At 41.6% G+C, this 21,055-nt stretch overlaps 1 protein-coding gene across 3 annotated transcripts in view; it reads right to left on the reverse strand.

The window, feature by feature from the left end:
• TAFA2 (TAFA chemokine like family member 2) overlaps window positions 1–15,720 on the reverse strand; it is a 191,317-nt gene extending 175,597 nt beyond the window's left edge. For all 3 annotated transcript variants that reach the window (XR_015706879.1, XR_015706878.1, XM_087767506.1), the window contains exon 1: window positions 14,812–15,720. The gene's annotated coding sequence lies outside the window, so the exon portion shown is untranslated. The remainder of the gene's footprint in view (window positions 1–14,811) is intronic.
• Between the last annotated feature and the right edge of the window lie 5,335 nt (window positions 15,721–21,055).

Genomic DNA, 21,055 nt, shown 5'->3' on the forward strand with positions numbered 1-21,055 from the left:
CTAAATGACAGACAAAGAAAGAGATGAAAATAAAGTTTTAGCAAAAACTGCCTCCAAGGTTAATTAATTTCATAATTGTTGTGTATGATGCTATTATTCATCCTGGTATCTGTCAGTAACACAGGTACCAATATGTTCAAGATTAAGACACCTAAATTTAGGCATTGAAACATAAGTACTCAGTTCAGTTGACTAAACATGGTATCCAACATGCCCATGAGTCACATGTCATAGATCTGATACAGTGCTATATATCCTATCCAAGTATCTTAGATACTTTGACACATTTAAAATGTGTCACTACAGATAGGTAGTTAAAATACACTTTTAGGGCAAGTTATTCAACTTGACCAACTTGCCGTGACTTGAAGTACAATTCAGCTGATCCAAAGTAGGTATATGTTTTAGGGCAAGCAGCATCGGTCTAGAGGTCTATTGATAAGGAACAGGATTCAGGTGCCTGAACATAACCATCTAGAACCATCTGAGATGCCCAAGGGAAGAAATTGGCACATATGATGCAAGGTATCTTGCATCTGATTCAGACTGGATTCTGCACCCATCTGAAGTAGCACTTGGAGGCCAGATGATACTCTGGAGTGTTCTAAATTTTGTTACACACCTGAACCCTACCCTGGATCTCCCTTGGCTATGAAGCTAAAGCAACTACCTCACATGTAGATAGTTACAATTGGACACCTATTTTAAGTGTCAATCTCAAGCTCAATCCTGCCTCTACTGTCCTTTTTGGTAGGCTATGACCGAATTTCCAACACCAAAAACCAAGCAGCCCTGGACTCCTTTAAACTTCACAAAGCGGCAACAAGGTGACACACAAAGTGTTTTACCCTTTGCACATCACTAAAGTTTCTGAAGAAGCAGTTTCTATTATCATTAAAATAGGACATTGTAACTTTGAATGTAACTTTGCAAAGGTTCATTATCTAACAACAAAATGAATCACAACTAAAGGTGTATTTACTTCTAATCTTGTGTAACTTGTGTTTTGTGCTGGGTTTGTTTTTGTTTGGTTGGGTTTTTTTTGAAGAAAGAGAGGAAGATGTCTAAAAAGGTGTTCTTTTCAGATTCTTTATACTGGCTCAGGAATTTTATTTTACGATGCACCATTATTACTCTTCTCCAAATACCAGGGGATTTAATACATTTTTGAGCAAAGGCTTCAAGATTAAAAAGAATAACTTTAAAAAATAAAATTACTACCATACTTTTGAACAGGCAAAGAAACATAATACTATGAGACCTATGAGACTACTGCTACACCTAGCTGTATCATTCCAAATCATAAATTTTAATCACTGAGAAAAAGATATTCAGGCCAATCAAGCAATACAAGATGGTGATAAAACACAATTGTAGCTGTTCTCCAGCTTCCGGACTTGCTAATGTCAGTAAAAAGGTAAATTCCAACTACAAGTTTTATTAGTGTTGAAAATGCTGAAAGGTGGCTCTACCTTCACCTTTTCAATCAAAATCAGCCACCCAAAGAGCTTTTATTATATGAGATTCATAGAGTGAATTTCAGAGTAACTGCAATGGTTATGTGAAGGGCTCGACTCTCTTTTCTCTGACAGATCTAGGCCATCTGAGCAGGTTTTAAACTTCCTTCATCACCTTTGAGACTGAAATTAAAGAGGAGGTATGCAGTACTCAGTCTGAAAGCTCTATAGTATTGAAGGCTAGCAGAGAAAATGAACACATGGAGTTAACCATGAAGGGATATGATGCTATTTTAATAACCAACACTAATGACAGAACTGCAAGCAGTTGCAAAATTAGCTGCATCTCTGTCCTGTTTGTGGAGTCTGTTGCTCAAGTCCTTTAACTTTTTCTCAAAAAAGCTACTGTGTTACACAGATCTTTGAGCAACTGCAGAAGCCAAACCAACCTGGACTACCAACTGGAAGAGATAAACTAAAGAGTAAGACAGAAAGGATGGCCCTTGTTTTAAAATCCATTTTATATTTTGCTATATTCGATTCTTAGTATTAAAAATAACTTTGGATTTAAAATTTTTCTGGCTGTTTTATTCAACCGTGGTCACAAATCTGTTAGACCCGCCAAGGAAGCCTGGTGTTGAAAGTCAGTGTGTACTATGGGATGGCAAAATAATGGCTATGCTTAAAGAGAGATAAAGGGATAGGGGCTTGAAAGCATTCAGAGGTAGGAGCAAGCGCCCTCAAATGGCAAAGAAAGGGGAAAAAGCAGACCTCGTTCAGGAATCATGACAAGCTCATCGGAAATTTGGTAAATTAAAACTCTCATAGAAAATTACTACTATAAATTATTATGCTAGTAAAAAGAAAAGCAAGGAGTTGTGCTCTCTTACTAGACACAAGTACTAAAGTAATTGGCATTATTATTCACTGGGGTGAGGAATATTTAACTTATAAATCCAATTTTTGTAGAAGAATGTATTTAGAAGTATATAGAAGCTCTTAATTGTTAGTATGCAGCTACTCATCAAAGACATTATTTCATTCAATCAATCACAATTAAAAAAAAAAAACTGAAAAAAATCTAATGGAACAATAGATTTGGTTTCATTTTTCAAAGAAGGTGTTTCCTGGATAGAATCCTAAGTTAAAGATTGTTTAAATTAAAAAGGAAGGACATGCACAATCATCTCCATCATTCTCCTCTTCACCAATTATGTTCTTGTCTTCTTCAATGCCAGAAAGTATTTACAATAGTTAAGAATGAAAAGCCCTTACAAAGCAGGGTTCCATAGAAAGTCATAGGCAGACATGTCTTTCTCCGATGTATGGTTAGACATTTCTGGGAAACACTAATGAAATGTCTTCCACAAATGTGAAAAGAGCACAAAATAAAAATAGAACAAAAAGTAGAGGCCAGGTACAGCTTCTTTCCTCTGAAATGGGAACAGCTGTTCAATACCTGCACAAATTAGCGTTATGTAAGACCTCCTGTAACAGTATTACATGAAACGTTGGCTACCATAAACCAACAGAAAGAATATGACAAAGCATTTGTCGAAGTACGAAGCAGTATTTTCTCACATTCTCATTTCCTTCTTTTGTTAGAGTCTAGTCCCACGAGTTGTCTGGCTCTAGCCATTACTGAAGTTCCTTAACAGAGCAACTTCAGTTCTCCTTCACAAAAGAGAACTACTGGATAAAAACTAAATGTCTTTATCAAGGCCATAGTCACTGGAGAACATCAGCAACAGCTGATGAAAACAAAACAGAGAAATTGTTTGTCCATTATGATGTTTCCTTTTCCAGTGGGCTCCAATCACAGACTTCTTATTTCATGGACATTAACTTAAATTTAAAAATTCTCCTGACATGAGGGGAAAGGAGAGATTAAAGAGAAAAAGTATTTTCAAATAATAATTTCTACTAGAACTAATCACATTGTGGGAGCCAACATATCATTAGGAGCTCCAACATCCCTTCTACCTCCAAAACTACCCATCATCTAATACCCGAAACCATTATGGTAGGCCTGACTCATCCCTTGGCAAAGACCAATGGAGAAAATGATCATTAGCCAACAAACAACAACCCCAAAAGTGGTAAACAGAGACAGATGTACCTTTAAATCTTTACAATCTATCATTACTATGATCTGAACTCCACAGCCTGCTGCTGAACCAGGAATGTATTGTATATACGGCAAAATTATGCATGTTTATCTCACAGTTTCTGTTGATAATGTGGACTGATATATACTAATTTTCTGACTGTCACATAGCTATTCATATAAAATCAGTTCATAACTTTTTTAGGATTGTTGTTCTTATTGGGACATAAATGTATTTTATATGCAAGTGGAAGTACCAGCTGTAAATAAAAAGAAGAATAAATACATCTGTGGAGAGACAATAACTTTAAAGATGCAATAGCTTGGCCAGTTCTTTCCAGGTGCTAGATAAAAGTCATACAGATCTTCTGGTCAAGACCAGAATATATACAGAAATTAAAAGAACCAGACAGCTACAAATTGTCTCTCCAGGAAGGAGGCCATGAATTACCAACAACTGCTTGATTTAAGATACTGAAAGAAAGACACAGAGAGACTGAAATATGCAACTCAGAACAGCTGTGGACATAAGCACTAAATCATAGCGTCTTACTTTTCCCAATAACATAGTAAAGTTTAGGTAGGATTGGTTATACAGAGACTTTTCTTTTACCTCTTTGTTTAATGGGTAGGAAGTTTAGGAGAACAAAAAATATTTTGTTTTAAAAATCTGGCTTTGAATCACCTTAATAATAATATAAATAATATTTTATTTCAACTGACAGAATTAGGCCTGTCACGTTACTATGCCAAGAAACCAGAAAAGATTGCAACTGAATGGAAGCATTGCTGAACCAAAAAGTTCCAGCTTCAAGAGAAATAAGGGGAGAAGTGAAGCCATCTGCTTAACTACTTACTCATCTGTATACTTAGCTATTTACTCAAAAGGGGATGCAAAGGTGCATAAGGCACAAGTTGTGAACTTACAGTATCCAACAGAGCAGAGGATACACATCACACCCCTCAGCTATGAAGGTGATGAGAATTTTAGGCAGCTCGAAAACCTCTCAGCACATTTTTCAATCATATGTATATTGCACTCATTTTAAATCATCATTTAACATCTACTGATTCAGAGAAAGGAAATTTCCCTCCAGGAACATTTTCAATATTGTTCCCGCAAAGTGACTGTGCGAACTAGGCACGAGCTCCGATACACAATGAAGGAAGGAAGTTTATTAGAGACTTACTTTTACTACAGCTTGAACATAAGTTTCAAACCTGAAATATGAAGACTTTTTAAAATGTACATTTCTACCTTCTGCCATAGCAGGGTCAAAGTTTCCTCCTGTTAATCATTTCCATATTTTGCTAAAGTGGAACTCTGAGTAGCAGAGAAAAAAAAATTAGAATTCATGGAAAGGTTATTGGGATTTACCACAAGCTAAGCTATTGGCAGAATGCATGCACATTTACGGCATTTAGTTTGTATCCATTAACTAGACATAATTAACCACAATGGCAGAACCAGGATTATATAGCCTGAACTAGTAGATATTATTGGATTTAATAAATACACAGATGTAATGGAACCTGTGAGCAACAAAGATTGAACTCACTCATCGTTACTGACTCATCTGCAATTTTTGCAAACTTTTTATTAGACAACCACTCAATTTGAAGAATTATTCTAACAAATTGAATATTACCATTACCAAAAGAATATATAAGAATAACATACCAATTCCAAAATGTCCACATCTATGCAATACATACGGAATATTATTTGTGTTTGTGCTTAAGTTTACTCAAAACATTCTCCAGGAGTGGAGAAAGAGCATAAACTGATATTTTTTATTTAGTCAAAGCAAAAATTAACTATTCATCCATCCACGTATCTATTTTCATTTTGTGCTTTATTAAAATAGCATACACAGTAGTCTTGTCTATATTACTGGTGACAACATGGTGGCTATTGGACTGATATAATGGTCTCAAGGAGTTTCCAAATATAAATATATTATAATGAGATAATCCCTAGAGCATGGGTATGGAGGAATGCTATCTAAATAATGTCACTTCTGTTGCAGAATTGGTTTCAAATTAATTGTTTCTTTCTAAAGCTATAATTATCAGGAGGAAGGCAGTTAGTCAGAAAAGATGAAGTTAAAAAGTGCATAATGTTTAATAGCTCATTAAATAGAAAATATATTGTAAATTTGGGAATCAGAATGACTTGCAGCTAACTGTGAGCTGATGGGTCATGGCATATGAAAAGAGACTTTTTTGGCAGGAAAGCAATTTGGTAATGCTGACTGCAGTCTGCATTTACTTGACATTCGGAAAGATCATATGACACCAATGCAGATGAGGTGAACAGTGAAGAGAAAAGGAAGGGCAAGGAGAGCTAGAGGAGAAAGAGCTAGGTTATGGGCAGCTGAGAGGATGATGAGGAAGAGAAGAATATGAGTTTCATTACTGGGAGTTCAATTTTTAAAGTGGGAATGGGAACAATGTGTTATATTAAAGAGACTCAGTGTATTCATGCAGCTATAGTGATAGCTGTGTCAGCACTTTTCTCACAGAGGGAGTTTATGTAGAATTCATATAGGTGAATAATTAGCAATTTTGTAATTTCTCTTCCAATAAGAAAATAGAGTAACTGTTATATACCCATTGCTCTGAGTATGCTTTTAAAAGCATACTTCATTTTTGAAAAGCATGACGCGTGTATTTACCAGATGTCAAATACACATGTATAATAATGCAACAAATCAAAGCAACTCCAAAGAAATTCTGAAACATTTAGGAATAATTATACTGTTAAAAAAAAAAAAAAACTAAAACCTTACACCACAGCCTCAAAATGAAAGAAGCTCAAAACACCTGAGCTAAGCTTAAACTTTCTCCTAGTATATTTTCACATAAGCAGTGACCCCAACAATTACATGAGAGGACACAAACATGATCAGAATGGGAGAAGGCAGCTGTGCATTTGCATGGTCACAACTAAATGCATGCCACACCAGCCTGCACAAACATGAGGGCAAAAGCCCCTTAAAACCTCATACAGTCATCTAAAAGCACAAAGTGATGTATGAAGTACTACAGCATGTGGGCTCAGATTCCCAGATGAAGCACAAGCAGCTTAAAAGGGGAAGAAAGTTACCCAGAGTTACATCCTTTTATTTTGTTAGGTTTTGACCACAAACTGATCTATGTGGTACATCAAAATCTGGGATGCAATCACCAAAAATACTTCTATCAATGTACTGGGTTTGGCTGGGATAGAGTTAATTTTCTTAATAGTAGCTTGTAAGGTGCTGTGTTTTGGATTTGTGACCTTGAAGTGTCAGTGGCCGTGGATAATTCCACACCGCAGCAGGTATACCCCTGAAGAGACTGTCTGTGGATAAGTCCGTGCTGGAGCAGGGACAAGGGGAGGAGGTCATTGCAATGTTAAACCCTATAGCCTGGTCCAAAGGGATCAGAGGTCGAGATTGTAATGGATATACGTTTAGATTATTGTAACCTATGAATTGAGTTGCATATTATAGGACGTACTATAGCAGGAACCATCCAAACCAATGGAGGATGAGCCTCAAAAAAAGCAGTGCAAGTGCAGCAGTGACCCAAACTTTGGTGCCCAATAACTCCACCCAACACACCACCTCTCCTGTCCTGAGTGACCACCATAATAGATAGAACCCAAGTCATGGACTAAATTAACTCAATGGACATTTTATGTGGGTGGCCCACAGACTAAGGGAATGACACCTGTGTATACATCAAAGGGTGGGAAGGGGAGGGGGGTGGTTAATGAGGATGTATTGGATAGTGTGGGACCTGAGCATGATGTAAATGGTAAAGAATGAAGGGTGGAGATTGTACTAGTTTTGGCTGGGATAGAGTTAATTTTCTTCATAGTTGCTGTGGTTTGGATTTGTGACCAAAACAGTGTTGATAACAGAGGGATGTTTTTGTATTGCTGAGCAGTGCTCACACAGGGTCAAGGCCTTTTTTTCTGTTTCTCACATTGCCCCACCAGTGAGAAGACTGGAGGTACAGGATAGCTGACCCCAGCTGACCAAAGGGATATTCCATACCATATGACTCCATGCTCAGCAGTAAAAACTGCAGGGAAGAAGGAGGAAGGGGGGACATCTGGAGTTACAGTGTTTGTCTTCCCAAGTAACTGTTACATATGATGGAGCCCTGCTTTCCTGGAAATGGCTAAACACCTGCCTGCCGATGGGAAGTAGTGAATATATTCCTTATGTTGCTTTGTTTGTGCGTGCAGCTTTTGCTTTACCTATTAAACCGTCTTTATCTCAACCCACAAGTTTTCTCACTTTTGCCCTTTGGATTCTCTTCCCCATCCCACTGCAGGGGAGTGATCAAGCAGCTGGGTGGGGCTGAGCTGCCTACCAGGGTTAAACCAGAACAATCAAACTATAATGTTTACAAGAAGAAAATAATAAAATCTCATTGCCATAAAGGAAAATGAATCTGCATGGGTGGAAAAAAAAAATTTCCTAAATCAGAAGCTCAACCAGCACCTGCATTCATGGCCACTTCTTTCTTCGAACATCCATCGCACAAATACCAATGTAATGCCTTGATTATGAAGGTTTGGACAATTTGGCAGTAATGTGTTTTAAGTATTACCTTAATTCCAATGCAAGGGATATTCCTTGTGATTCTAGACTGAACAGAAAAAAGCAGGATCATATAATGAGAAGTGTCAGGCAACATTAAGCATATTGGCTGATAATATCGTGTCTGATCTATAGCATGTTACGTTAGCATACAAATACAATATTTCTTCTGTCTTGATTCCAGTACGCTTATAAACCAGAACTTATCTCACTTTATTCGCTGCTGCTACCAGACCTCAAGATAAAACTTCCCATCTTATTTAAGTATAGCTTATTTGTTACAATACATAGATAAAAAAATTTCAAAGCTAAATAAACACAGGTAACACAGTCCAGAGAAGGTATTCTTCTCCTGTCATGGTGCTGAAACAGATCTTTTTTCTGCAATTAAGCTTTAAATATGACCCCACTTCTTGCAGGAATACCATAGCCTGATATACATTGTCAGAAAGTGATATTTTACTTTAGTGCCACACAAGTAACATCACATTTGAAAATTTACATGATTGTAATTGTAGTTTCTAATACTATAATACAGGGTAGCTACTTGTAGCATCTTTCTGAAAATTACCTGCTGTTATATAGTGTCTGTTCTGAATTTAAGGGGATTGAATGTTTATAAAAGGTGCAGGACTGACAAGCCATTGAAACAAAGCTCAAGTCTTGAATTTATACCCAGAACACAGACACAAACATAGTCGTCTCAACAGCACCCCACTTACATGCCTTCAACATGGATCACTCTAAGCAGTTAGCAACGTTTATTCAGGCTTACTTCAGAAAAGTCTTCAAGTACATAATTAATTTGACTAGTCCCACAGCCACATGCTTACAGCTGAAATGCCTTGTGTGAGGAGATCTCAGGTTTTGCCTCTCTGTGCACAAAGCAGGAGCACATCCTAATTTTTGCTAGTGGTGACTTTTGCGACTTGGACACTTCTATAGTAAAAACCGAACTAAGACTACTAACTCATTTTAGATAAACCACGAGACAAGCTTCAGATGGTACGGACTCTCATCCCTTACTGGAAAAGATCCAAACTTTAAAGAGTTTCCTACATACAAATGGCACAGAAAGCCATTATCTTTCCTCAAAGCCATCGAGTCATTCTGCGTTACTTTGCCGTGCCATTAAGTGCAATGACACAACAGCCAATGACGAATTATGGTTGAGCCTAGAACTCCAAAGGCCAAACAGATATCTTAAGCGGGAACAAACACCAAGAAAGTCTCAACTGAAAGGGGACCTAGAGCACATAGTTTTAATGCAGTGCTCACAGATCTCCCATTTGCACAGCCACGAGGCAGAAGGCGGCACCTAGCCTGAGACTGCACATCAGAGGCTTTGGGACATGTTCTCTCCTATGTGTAGTTTCACATGGTGAGGGAGAAGCCACAGGGAGAGCCTGTAACCAGGAAGAGTGTCCTGCATAAAGATGCTTGGATGAGCATGAAAAGCCATTTGGTGACCCAAGGGCTGTGCCATACCCCCTCCCCTGTTCCGTGACACGACGTGTCAGACAGAGATGAGTGGAAGGCCACACGCCGCATAGCTAACTGGTTTGTGGCAAGATGGACCAGAGGCCACAGCTCTGCATTATCAATATGTGATACAGAAACTGCAGTGGGGGAGTGGAAGAAATCCAATACAAGAGTATCACTGCGAATGTGAGAGACTTGTCAGGTCTGTGCTCCTGTCTCTAAAAGAGCTGGTGTGAGACTGCATGTTACTGAGAGATTTATTTTAGAAATGTATTATAGCCTGCTTTTAAAAGGGAAAAATAAAGCAAAACCAGTACACTAAGCAATTGCAGTTTGGTTCTAGTAAGTCAGTTAAAATATACAGTACTGCAATACTGCCTCCTTGCATTTCAAGAAGGAAATTGCTTTATTGGATCAAGCCAGCGGTTCATCTAGTCCAGTACCTCATCTTCAAATACGGGATCTTAATATTCCAACAGAGGCAAGAAATCTTCCACACAGAGAGAGGCCAGCATACAACCAAGACTAAAAGCTTGGTTAACTATTTCAAAAATATTTCACACTTATCAACCTATTTCTTAATATTTTGCTATTTATACAACTGAATAGGTTTGTTGAACTGTGCTTGTGCATTTATTTACTTGTGAAGTTTGTCAATCTAAAGCACCTTATGCAGCCTTAGCTCCAATTCGTGATTTAAGCATAAGATTACCAAACACCCACGAGTCCAAAAAAAGCTCTGTGTGCTTTCACCTGTACTATGGCTCTCCCCTTGGCGTTGTTAAAGGGATGCTCACAGTAGGGGCGGCTGTACACAATGCTGTCCTGGTGCCGAGAGACCTGTGTTCAAGTTTCATATTACAAGATCAGCAAGATGTGAAGTGAGGCTACTGGAAAACATAAGCTATTAACATAGTACAGATTATGAGGTTTGATAAGCTTTAAATAAGGGAAAAAACCCACAATTTCCCACTTTTTACACATGCAATTATATAAGTGATTCTTCCATACTGCAAAAGATACAGGAGCTACTCCTATAAGTGCTTACTCACACAAGGACTAAGAATCAAATCCATACAAAGCATCTTCTAGTGCTACTTCAAGCAATAGCTACAGCTACAATACATTCTACAAATCAGTGCCCTGACGCATCTTAACAGAAGAAAAAGCTAAGTAAGCTTTTTTTAGTGACTTCATCCCATTTAAGCATGTAGTGTCCTACCATAACTAATACTGTAAAGCACGATGTCTTTATTTTTCTCCTTTCTATCTCCAAAGCGTTTTTCAAAACACACTGCATGAAAGAAGGTCTATAAAAATGCGTTGAATTGTTTCTCTTAAAAATGTGACTGTTTTGCTTTAGCAGTATGAAAAAGTGCATTAGGTGGCCATTACTATTTTGTCTTCTCTTTTGATAAATAACTGACTACATATGGTAAGCAAGAGTCGCTGGCAAGGGTGTATAAAGAATCAAAGCACAAAAATCACTGTCTTCCCAAGTTCTACCATGAGCAAAAGGAGATAGCTCTGTAGCTGTCACCAGGAAAAATGAACGACACTACTGTTGATGTTTCCACATTCATTCCTATGTCTAAATCTGAACTGAGTTATGAGGAGGAGTGTTTTGAAGTATACATTAACAGCTTAAAAAAACAAATCCCTGGGCCAAATTTCCTGTTGAAATAGCTCCAAGAGTGGGCCTCTGTTTTTAAAAAGTATTTAAAATGTGAAGGTGTGCACTTACAATGGATTCTGTGAAGCTCAGTATACTATGTAAATGTTTTCTCACCCTAAAAAAAAAAAAAAAGCAAGCAAAATCTTTTTAAAATGCACACTTAAATTCAGTGATCTAAGGATAATGGAGCGAATCTCCAGCTGGCTTAAAATGTCAGAGCTTCAAGTACTCCAATGGAGCAATGAAAGTCTGCATCAGTTGGGGATGCCCCTCTTAACACAGAAAAATGATCGTGAGCAGGGACAGGTCAGTATTCAGCTCTGCTGGCACAGGACCCTTCTGTTATATTCATCCAAACACAACTTTTGCCTCAATGCCTTTAAAATTCAGTGTTTCAAAAGATAAATGGAAAATGCATTTTCAAATGAAAAGCTATTGCTGCTTGAATTATCTGGAGATGTAGCAGAAAATCGATGAGAGAAAGACATTTAAATGAGATGTTTAAATATAGACTGTAAATATGAGACTGCACATTAATTAATTAGATTTGTAGGGTCTTCCCTTGCTTTAGCTTCTGTATCATCATGCAGTCTTTGTTTACGTTCATTTATTTGCTTTGTTTGATGACGTTTGACTAATAAATACATTGATGAATTGCATCAATAAATGCCATCCATATATCACAAAAATAGGATGTACTCAGTGTTTCTGGCACACTGATGCTAAAGGATTTTTTTTTGTTTGAACTTTCAGTACTTAACAAAGGAAATAATACTGCTTTGCTGGATAAACTTCCTGATTTTTATTTTAATTTTCAGTGAACAAACAGCTGCAGAATAATGTGGCTTAATGAAGCATTTCTAATAAAATCCTGCAGAAGTTAAAACAGGGGCATAGAACTGCTTGCTCACTGATAGTTGTATCATTCAGAATAATTTTTCAAGATGGTGATCACATTTTTTTGTAGATGAGTATTAGGTAATTGTGATTTTCTGTCTTCCAAAGTCAGTGATTTCCTTTAGTGTGATAACTAGTTAGCATTGTTCTATTACTTATTTATAGTGAGTAAAACATACATAACACAACATAAACATATTTCTAACACAACATATTTCTAACACACTGTTTAGGCTTTACACAGGTTGGTAAGTAGCAATACAGCCAGCAATAAATTTAAGTGTGAAGATGCTCAGATCTGAAAAATTCCATGGTATATTTTGTTCACCAAAAACATATAGCCTGCATTTGTAAAGACGTGCTTTATCAAGTCTGTCATCACCTGTGATGAAATTATGAAACTTCTTGGCTGCTACATGTTTCTCTGCCACCACAATTCAGTGTAAAGTATTATTTGCTTTATGTAAACCTAGATAGGGTTCAATGAATCATCACTTTGCAACCTGCCAGTAAAGCAATCTCCAATATCTGTCTGTACACACATCTATTTAGTTCTATTCAGAACAAGTTTTTCATGTATTCCCCACCAGAATTATCAAGTGCATTACAAGCATCTAGACGTAAAGCTGAGATCCCTCAGATCATAAGAAGAGACAGGTAAAAAGGTTACCCTGTATGTCCAGTATGATAAAAGATACTGCTAGATTAGTCGTCATTCTCTGGTTAAAACAGCATGACAGGAATCAAGATTTTGTCTCAAAGTCACCCACTACCAGCAGCATATTTAAAATTAATACCACATTTTTGAAAGCCCCCTTATGTTCAAACTACATGTGGAACCGGTGAGTAGTAATCCTGATTTGCTATCAACCAACTGAGCAAAGCTTTCCACTGAAATTATGGCACTTAGGTAGTTTACATTTATAAGAATAACAGCACTGGAGTTTTGGAAATTGGGACTTTATGAAACCAAAAAGCACATAGCTTTGAGTATTGCCTCAGCAGTATCAGCTCTCTGAAATAAAATGCTAATAATGAAATTTATATTAATTCCTTTACTGCTGTTAATTATACACTTACAAAACTAGGCATCAGTATGAAATGACTGCACAATTACTGTGAAAAAGTATAATGAAAGATGTAACCTTTGCCACCCCTAATAAAAATGCCTTAGTATGCTCTTTCCCAACTTCAGCTAAGCTATATTCCTAGTGCCATTGAACTACTATTTTTCTAGCATTTATCCTACGCTACAGAAAAGAATCTTAATTTATCAATTTGACTTCACTTAGATCAGCCCATAAAGTAGCTTTAAAGTGTTAAACATATAGCAGGCTGAATGCTAATGTCTGAAACTAGTTCGTAAAACAGAGAAACCAGATAACAATTATCACTTAGTCAATAGTCATTTAAATGTATCCACTGCTGTGCGAAGACCCTAAGACCCTGAATGCTTTACGGCGCTTTCAGGGATAGAGGTTGAGTATGTTTATTATTTAAATTGACAGTTCTGCAGAAGTCAAAGCATGGTTCTTTAAATACTGAGCCGGCGTCTACTGGGGGGGGGAAGGTGGTAGAAGTGAGGTACTTAGTGATCTAAAAAAGAAAAATACTGATAATCTCCAAGCAAAAGCTGGAAAGAGACAACTGTAACTACACATATAATTTAAAACGCTTTAAGCAATGATTTTACCTCCCGGTAAGAATGAAACATACAGAAGAGCCATGCATGGCAACTCCTAACAGGTCAGTGCAAGCTATTGCTCTTTAGTCTTTGCATAGATAACCTGGTGTCCGATCCTACAGCTCCACAGGACCAAAGCAGGTTATTTTAAAACTTTCTCTTGCAAAGCTATAAATGGGGTGGAATAAGGGAAAAGCCGTCTCACTGTGGCATACAGAACCTGCAACGTATTTAGTAGGTAAATGAGTTCACTGAAATGCAAAGAAAGCAATGTGGATGGACAAGATATGTTTCATACTATCTACACCACAACTTGGGGAGCATTACACACAGAGAGAAATGAAGCCATGAACCATCTCTTCATAGCTCTTTTTTTCAAAGGATTCATAAAATGACTCCTCGCTCTTTCAGCCGGTCTCTGAAGGTGTCCGGGCTCCAGAACAGAGTAAACCCCCAAGGGCCAGGGGGTGCTGCGAGTTAGCAGCCACCCTTCCTACACCAGTAGTTGGGCTGAAAAACGGCTGGGTTCCCCTGGCCCCCCACGGTTCTGCTGAAACGCTGAAGTGTTCCTTCGAATAAAATAAAATAAAATTAAAAGGAGAAAAAAAAAAAAAAAAAAAGCCTTGCGGATCCCCGGGCGCAGGGCTGGAGCAGGCTGCCCCAGGCACCCGGCAGGAGCCGCGGAAGGGCGGCGAAGGCAGCTGCCCCTCACACCCTGCTTTCCCCAACTTTTGGGCAGCGGGAGGGCGGCAGCCCGCAGCAGCCGCCCCGCGCACCCTGCGCCTGGCCCCGCCGCGGCCGCTTTCCGCCCGCCGCCCCGCGGGGTCTCCGCCAGCCGCGGAGGGCATCTCCCGGCCTCCCCCACCGGCGCCTAGACAGACAGACAGACAGACACACGCCCCTGGACCTACCTGCAACCCCGCTTCCTGCTGGAAAAACCTAGCGATCGGCCGCCTCCCGTCGGGGGGGAGCTCCAGCCTTACCGCCCGGGCATCGCCGGCACACGCCCCGCGCCCCGCCAGCGCCCGGGGGCATGGAGCGGCGCCGCGCTCGGCTCCCCTCGGCGCCCCTCGGCTCGGCCGGGCTGGGGCAGGCAGCCGTCCGCCGGGGCCCGGGTGTCCCCCCGCCTCTCTGGGAATACACCAGGAATCCGGCTAAGAGATGCTAGAGGAAGGGTGAAGTAAGTGGGACTTGAAGTGTTTCTCGTGCACGATTTTAGAGCATTAAAAAAAAAAAAAAAATTAAAAGAGGACAAGTATGGATTAGCTATCGGAAAAGCGGAGGGCGAGGAAGTCCTGCAGCGCGGTGCGGCTCCGGTCCCTTCGCCAGCTGCGTGCGGTCCCGATTCAGCCCCGCCGGCAGAGGAAGGGAGGAAAAGCCGGCGCGTCCTGCAGCAGTCCCTCCGTTAGAGCATCTCTGATTGGTTTGCCTTTCACACACAGCACGACTTCCCCCTCCTGCTGCCTCCTTCTCCCTCTTGGGAAAAGTAATTGGAGAGCGAGAGCTTCACCTTCAGCAGCAGCAGCAGCAGCAGCGGCCGCCCCGCGCCCAACCTGCGCGCACCGCACCGCACCGCGGAGGGGCGCGGGGCTGCCCCGGGCGGCCGGACAAGCAGAGGCAGCTCCAGGCGCGCCCTGCCGGGGGGGGCGGGAGGGACGCCCTTCTCCCCGGTGTTTATCCGGCTGCTCGCTGCTCGCCTCCCCAGCCCCTTTAGGAGGCAGCAGGTCCCCGCGGCCGCCGCTCTGGCTGATCAAGGAGGGGGGGCTCCGCCGGCAGCTCCCGCCGCCTCCCCCGCGGCCCGCACACACCGGGGCTGGGCCGCCTCCCGCCCGCCCGCCCCCGCGGCACGGCACGGCACGGCGCGGCGCGGCGCGGCGCGGCGCGGCGCGGCACGGCGCGGCACGGCGCTGCTCAACCCTCCCTCCCCTCCGCTCTCTCCCCTCCGCTTCCCTCCCGAGCGGCGGGGCGGGGGGTGCGAAGTTTCCGCGCAGGCACACGTGGCCGGGGGAGGAGGGGATCCCCGCGGATCCCCGGCGGCCCCGCCGCGGGAGCGGGTGGCCCCGCCGCCGCTCCCCCGGGCCCCCTCTTGCCCTCCGGCGGGAGGCCGGGCGCCGGGCCGGGAGGGAGCCGCCGGGCCGGGCAGGGCTGGACAGCTCCCCCGGGGGAGCGGGGCCGGGGCCGCGGCGGCTGGAGCGGGGGCAGGGGCAGGGGGCCGCGGCGGCGCCGGCAGCCAAAAGCTGGACTGTGTCTCCCTCCAGAGGGAGAAGGGAGTCACGCACGGCAGCTCCGGCGGCGGGGAAGCCGCGGCCTCGGCCCAGCCCCGCTTCCCCGGCTGGTGCCCGAGCGGCGGGGTCGCGGGCTCGGTCCGGGCACCTGCGCTGGGGAGGTGGTGGGGGAGCTATAACGGGTCAGGTCCTGACGGTCTCTTCTCCCTCTGCCTAAAGACGGGTGGTGGGTCGCAGTCGTCTGCCACGACTATTGATTAATAGAGGGAAATGTCGGCGGGCGAGGATAAGTAAAAGCATAGCTTGCTCATTTATTTCAGCGTGTTTTGTGCTGCTCGAGAGCGGATGCAGGGAGGTGGAGGGGAGGGAGCCAAAGAAGGTGAGAAAGGGCCTTCATTCATTACAGCAATATCAGAGTCAAATTGACAGTTTTCTCCTAGAATTCTTGTCCACTCCTAGGTTAAATGGAGATGAAATCATGCAGCATTAAGAAGTACTGATATACTTAATCATCTGTTGTCTATTTTTAATTTGTACCAGCAAGTTTTCTGAAAAGAAGCTTTTGTTGAGTCCTTAACTGTCATCGCATCTTATATGATGTCGATAGTCAACTCTGTGAGAAACAGAAGAGGGAAGTGAAACACTTCCCCAGTTGTTATTGTTCATGCTGGAGTTTTTCCATGTAAGTAAAGATCTGTAGAATGTTTGAATTATTTTTTTCAAAGCAAATATAGACCCCCAGGTCCACACAGTCAAAAAAACAAAAGGCAAAATGAAGGCTTAATGTTGACTACCCCGCACACAGTGATGCAGCTGTAGGGTGAAATACAAAGAGGCTGGTATGGAAAGGGCAAGCTAAAAGTAGCTTGGTATGTGGTTGTCACAATCGCTGTTGCAGCAAGCACTGCAGTACACATACATGCCTGGATGCAGACTGCAGCCAAATTAAAAGGCTGCTGGTTGTAAAGACAAATGTGGTCTTATCTCATTCATTGGAAGCTGATACAATAACATCACGATTTCCCTAGTTGGTAACTGTTTCTACGTTTGCAGACAGCTAAAAATAACGCAGAGGGAACTGAAACAACCAAGACCATGCTGCTATCAGCAGCGTAATTTCAGTACATTGAGGTAGATCCAAACTAATGTGGATCCACTTGGGTTGGATGCTCCTACCCTACCAGTACAAAATGACCAGGGATCCTGAATACATACTGGAATGGGTAACCCTTCCTGTTGCGTGGGTCAGTGTAGGACCACAAGTATTGTTACTGGATTAAAAGCAGTCAAAGCACACCGAAAATGCAACTACAGCAGCTAAAATGCAACTACAGCAGCTGTTGCGCTTCAGACGTAGCAAACACCTTGTAATTGTAGGAGCACGTATACCTGTATTAGCTGCACGTATCGTTACACTCAAGTTAACTGTGTATTGTGAGACCAGAGGATACTTCGTAGTTTCGTATTGGTGTCCTGCTGTTACAGAAATCAGGGAAACACATCTGAAGACACAGAACTTTTATCACCCAGTTAAAACGATACAAACAAGTCACATGCAAACAAGAGAAGAAAAAGCAGTAAACAAAGCAATAGCTAAGCTGACCTGTTTTGAAACCCAGGAATTTTGTCTGTGCAAATCTTGGAAAATGTGATCATTATTTACGGCGTGATGCTGCTGCGCACGAGCAGTTGTTCCAGATTGCTTTGCACAACACCTGAAAATCTGAACAAATCTGCGGTACTCACACACAGGTTTTGTGACACCATGCAGAAAGACATGCTTTCAGGAAGCTATTCTGCATGCTTTCGCAGTATGGCCAACGCTCCTGGGAAGAACTGAAATGATCCGTTGCACCTCTACAGTGCAGCTGGTTTTACAGATGCTTGCTTAGTAAGCCTGACTCATCTCCAAAGGTGCATTTGTACATGCTGCACATGCACGATATGATAAATTTACCATTTTCTGGAAATACCAGATTGGCAGTCTTTGTCCTACACAGCCTGTATTTATATCTTTCTGACTGGAAAATCCCCAGCTGAATACTGTGGCCTTAGAACACAATACAGTTACAAAACACAATTATTATATGAATGTTCTCTCTTTCTTCCTTCAGCTTGTTTCATTTTTGAATTAGTGTCACTATTTCTTACTTTTCATCAACTTGTAGGGCTCTTCCACGTGCTAAAAGAAAAGCATAAAACATGAAAACGGGCATTGGCACTCACAACAGGTATAGTGTTTGGAACAACTTCAGCATTTCCATTTCAAGGTGAACAGCACAGCATAAAATCAGGAAAATAAAAACTTGTTTCTGAAGTTGCATATATGTGGATCTGGTATGTATCTTTTTTAAACACTGATTTTACTCAGAGGCATGCATGTTCCGAGCTGCTAAATAGAGAAAAAGACTATTAATATTTTGGCAGCCGCATGTAGATTTTGTCTCTAAGAACTGATGAGTTCATTAATGTCTACCAACAATTTTGCTCCTTTATCTTTCCCAAGAGACCCCTCCCCTCCCATCACCCACCATGCCACTAACCTAAACTAACTAAAAGTGCCAGTCGTGGCACTGTTCTTCAGTTTAGCAGTTAGGTTCTTGGTTTCTCATTTTGTTCATAAAGATTAGGTTTTTACTCGGGTCTTCCATACCTCTTAATATTGAACTTCAGGTACTAAAATAAGCAGTGACACAGACCACAGCTCTCATCAGGAATACCTCAATGTAAGGAGACCTATAGTGGCTTAGAGCCTGATGTGCAGCAGCATCCTACAATATTCCTTTATTGCCATCCCCTAAAGCTGGGGAAGAGGAAGCATGGGTTCCAAAAGCCAGCAGCTGTACATTATTTGTGGTTATCATCCTGACGCTCTGTGAGCTGGGACAGTCCAACAGTGCCTAAAAGTCCCCTTTACAATGTGGGTACAGACACACAGTTACATGATCATGTTTTTATGACAGGTGAGACTCTGGTCCATCAAATTTAAAGTTCTTTAAAAGCTCTGGTATATTCCAAATATTCATATACAAAAATAAAGGTAATTGACTCCTCAAAAGCTGGTGGAAAATGAAAAGGCAATGGAGCAAAGTTATTCTGGGGTTCTTTAATAAGTCTCCCACAGGCATTTATTAAAGTCATGCTGGTTATTGGATTTTGAAGGAAATAGGGTTTTTAACTAGCATACTGGAATCGTCACTGATCTTTCAAAGCTTCTAGATAAAATGGAAAAGCTGACTGCAAAAAATAACTGAAGTAACCTTTCTTTTCTACAACACATAAGTGATAGATAAACACTATGATGATTTTTTTTTTACCATTTAGAACCATTCTCCTAAGATACAAAATGGCATGGATTGCTTATGCATGCCAACATAAATGCTGCTCAGAGAGCAATGACATCTTCCAGAATGAAAAAAAACAGACACATGTATATAGTCAATGTAATTTTGGGAGCAAGACTTTGTTGTTTTCATTTAAGAGGACAGAAAGCCAGGAATCAGAGAAAAAATTGGGTTGAAAGGGATCTCTGGAGGTCTGGTTGGGCTGAGGAGCCAAACCCCAGTCATGGGTTCGCTGACTTCAAAGTTAGATCAGGTTGCTCAGGGCTGTGTCCTGTGGTTTCAGATATCTCCAAGGAAAAAGATTCTACTTACCAGCCTCTCTGACCCTTTTCCAGCATTTGACCGCCCTCATCATGAAGGATTTTCTTCCTTACATCCAAAGAAATTTCTCACAATTTCTCTTTCTGCCTTTTGTGTCCATTGTCTCTCATCCCTTTGCTGTGCACTTCCAAGAAGCCTCTGCTTCCACCTTCCCTGTAACCATCCATAAGTAGTTGAATACAGCAGTTAGATCTCTCCTTTCCTTCTTTAAAGGGGCTGAACAAAGACAGCTTTCAGTTTTCTTGTATGTCGTGACTTCACCACTGCTAGGACGCACTGCTGACTCACGTTCAACTTGTTCACCAGCATCTACAGGCATTTTTGTGCAAAGATGTTTTCTAGACAGTCAGTGCCAAGCTTGTACTGTTGCATGGGGTTATTCTGTCCCAGGTGCTGCACTTGCATTTGTCTTTGTTGAACTTCATGAAATTTCTGTGAGCTCACTTCTCCAGCCTGTTTTGATCCTTCTGAGCGGCAGCCTTGCCCTCCAGTGTATTGACTGCTCCCCGCATTTCGGTGTCACCTGCTGGGAGTGTTTGCCACTGTCAACCAGATTGTTGGTGAAGACTGTAAGCAGTACGTACTCCAGTACTGAACACTGAGGAATGCCACTAGTGACCAGCCACTGGTCTTTAAGTTTCGCAGTTCAACCAATTTGCGCCCATGTTATAAACTACCCATCCAGCCCATATCTGTCCAGTTTGGCTGCAAGGATGGTAGACCATGTCAAAAGCCTAACTAAAGATAAACAACACCCACTGCTCTCCCCTTCCCCACACAGCCAGTCATTTCATTGTAGAAGGCAATCGCACTGGTCAGGCAGAATTTGCCTTTAGTAAATCCATAATGACTATTTCAAATCACCTTGTCCTTCATGTGTGTGGAAATGATTTCCAGGAGAATTTTCTCCATAATCTTCCTGCAGACTGACCTGTAGTTCCCCACATCCTCCTTCTTGCCTTCTTGAAAATGGGCATATTTACCATTTTCCAATTATTTGGGACCTCCTCCTGTCACCATGAACATCTTTAGATGATAGAGAGCAGACTCACAGTGACATCAGCCCACTGCCTCAGGGCACTTCCATGCACCTGGTCCCACAAACTACTGTATGTCCACTTTGCTTAAGTGGTCCCTATTGATCTTCCCCTATCAGGGGTGGTACTTTACTCCCCGAAACTCACCAACAAAGCAGAGTTAAACAAAGATGAAGAAACCCTGGGATGTATGCTGTTTGTCTGACTCACCCCACAGAATATCATACG

Source organism: Nipponia nippon, unplaced genomic scaffold (assembly GCF_047370975.1).
Source record: "Nipponia nippon isolate SJK-2023a ecotype South Korea unplaced genomic scaffold, ASM4737097v1 scaffold_3, whole genome shotgun sequence".
Lineage (NCBI taxonomy): Eukaryota > Metazoa > Chordata > Aves > Pelecaniformes > Threskiornithidae > Nipponia > Nipponia nippon.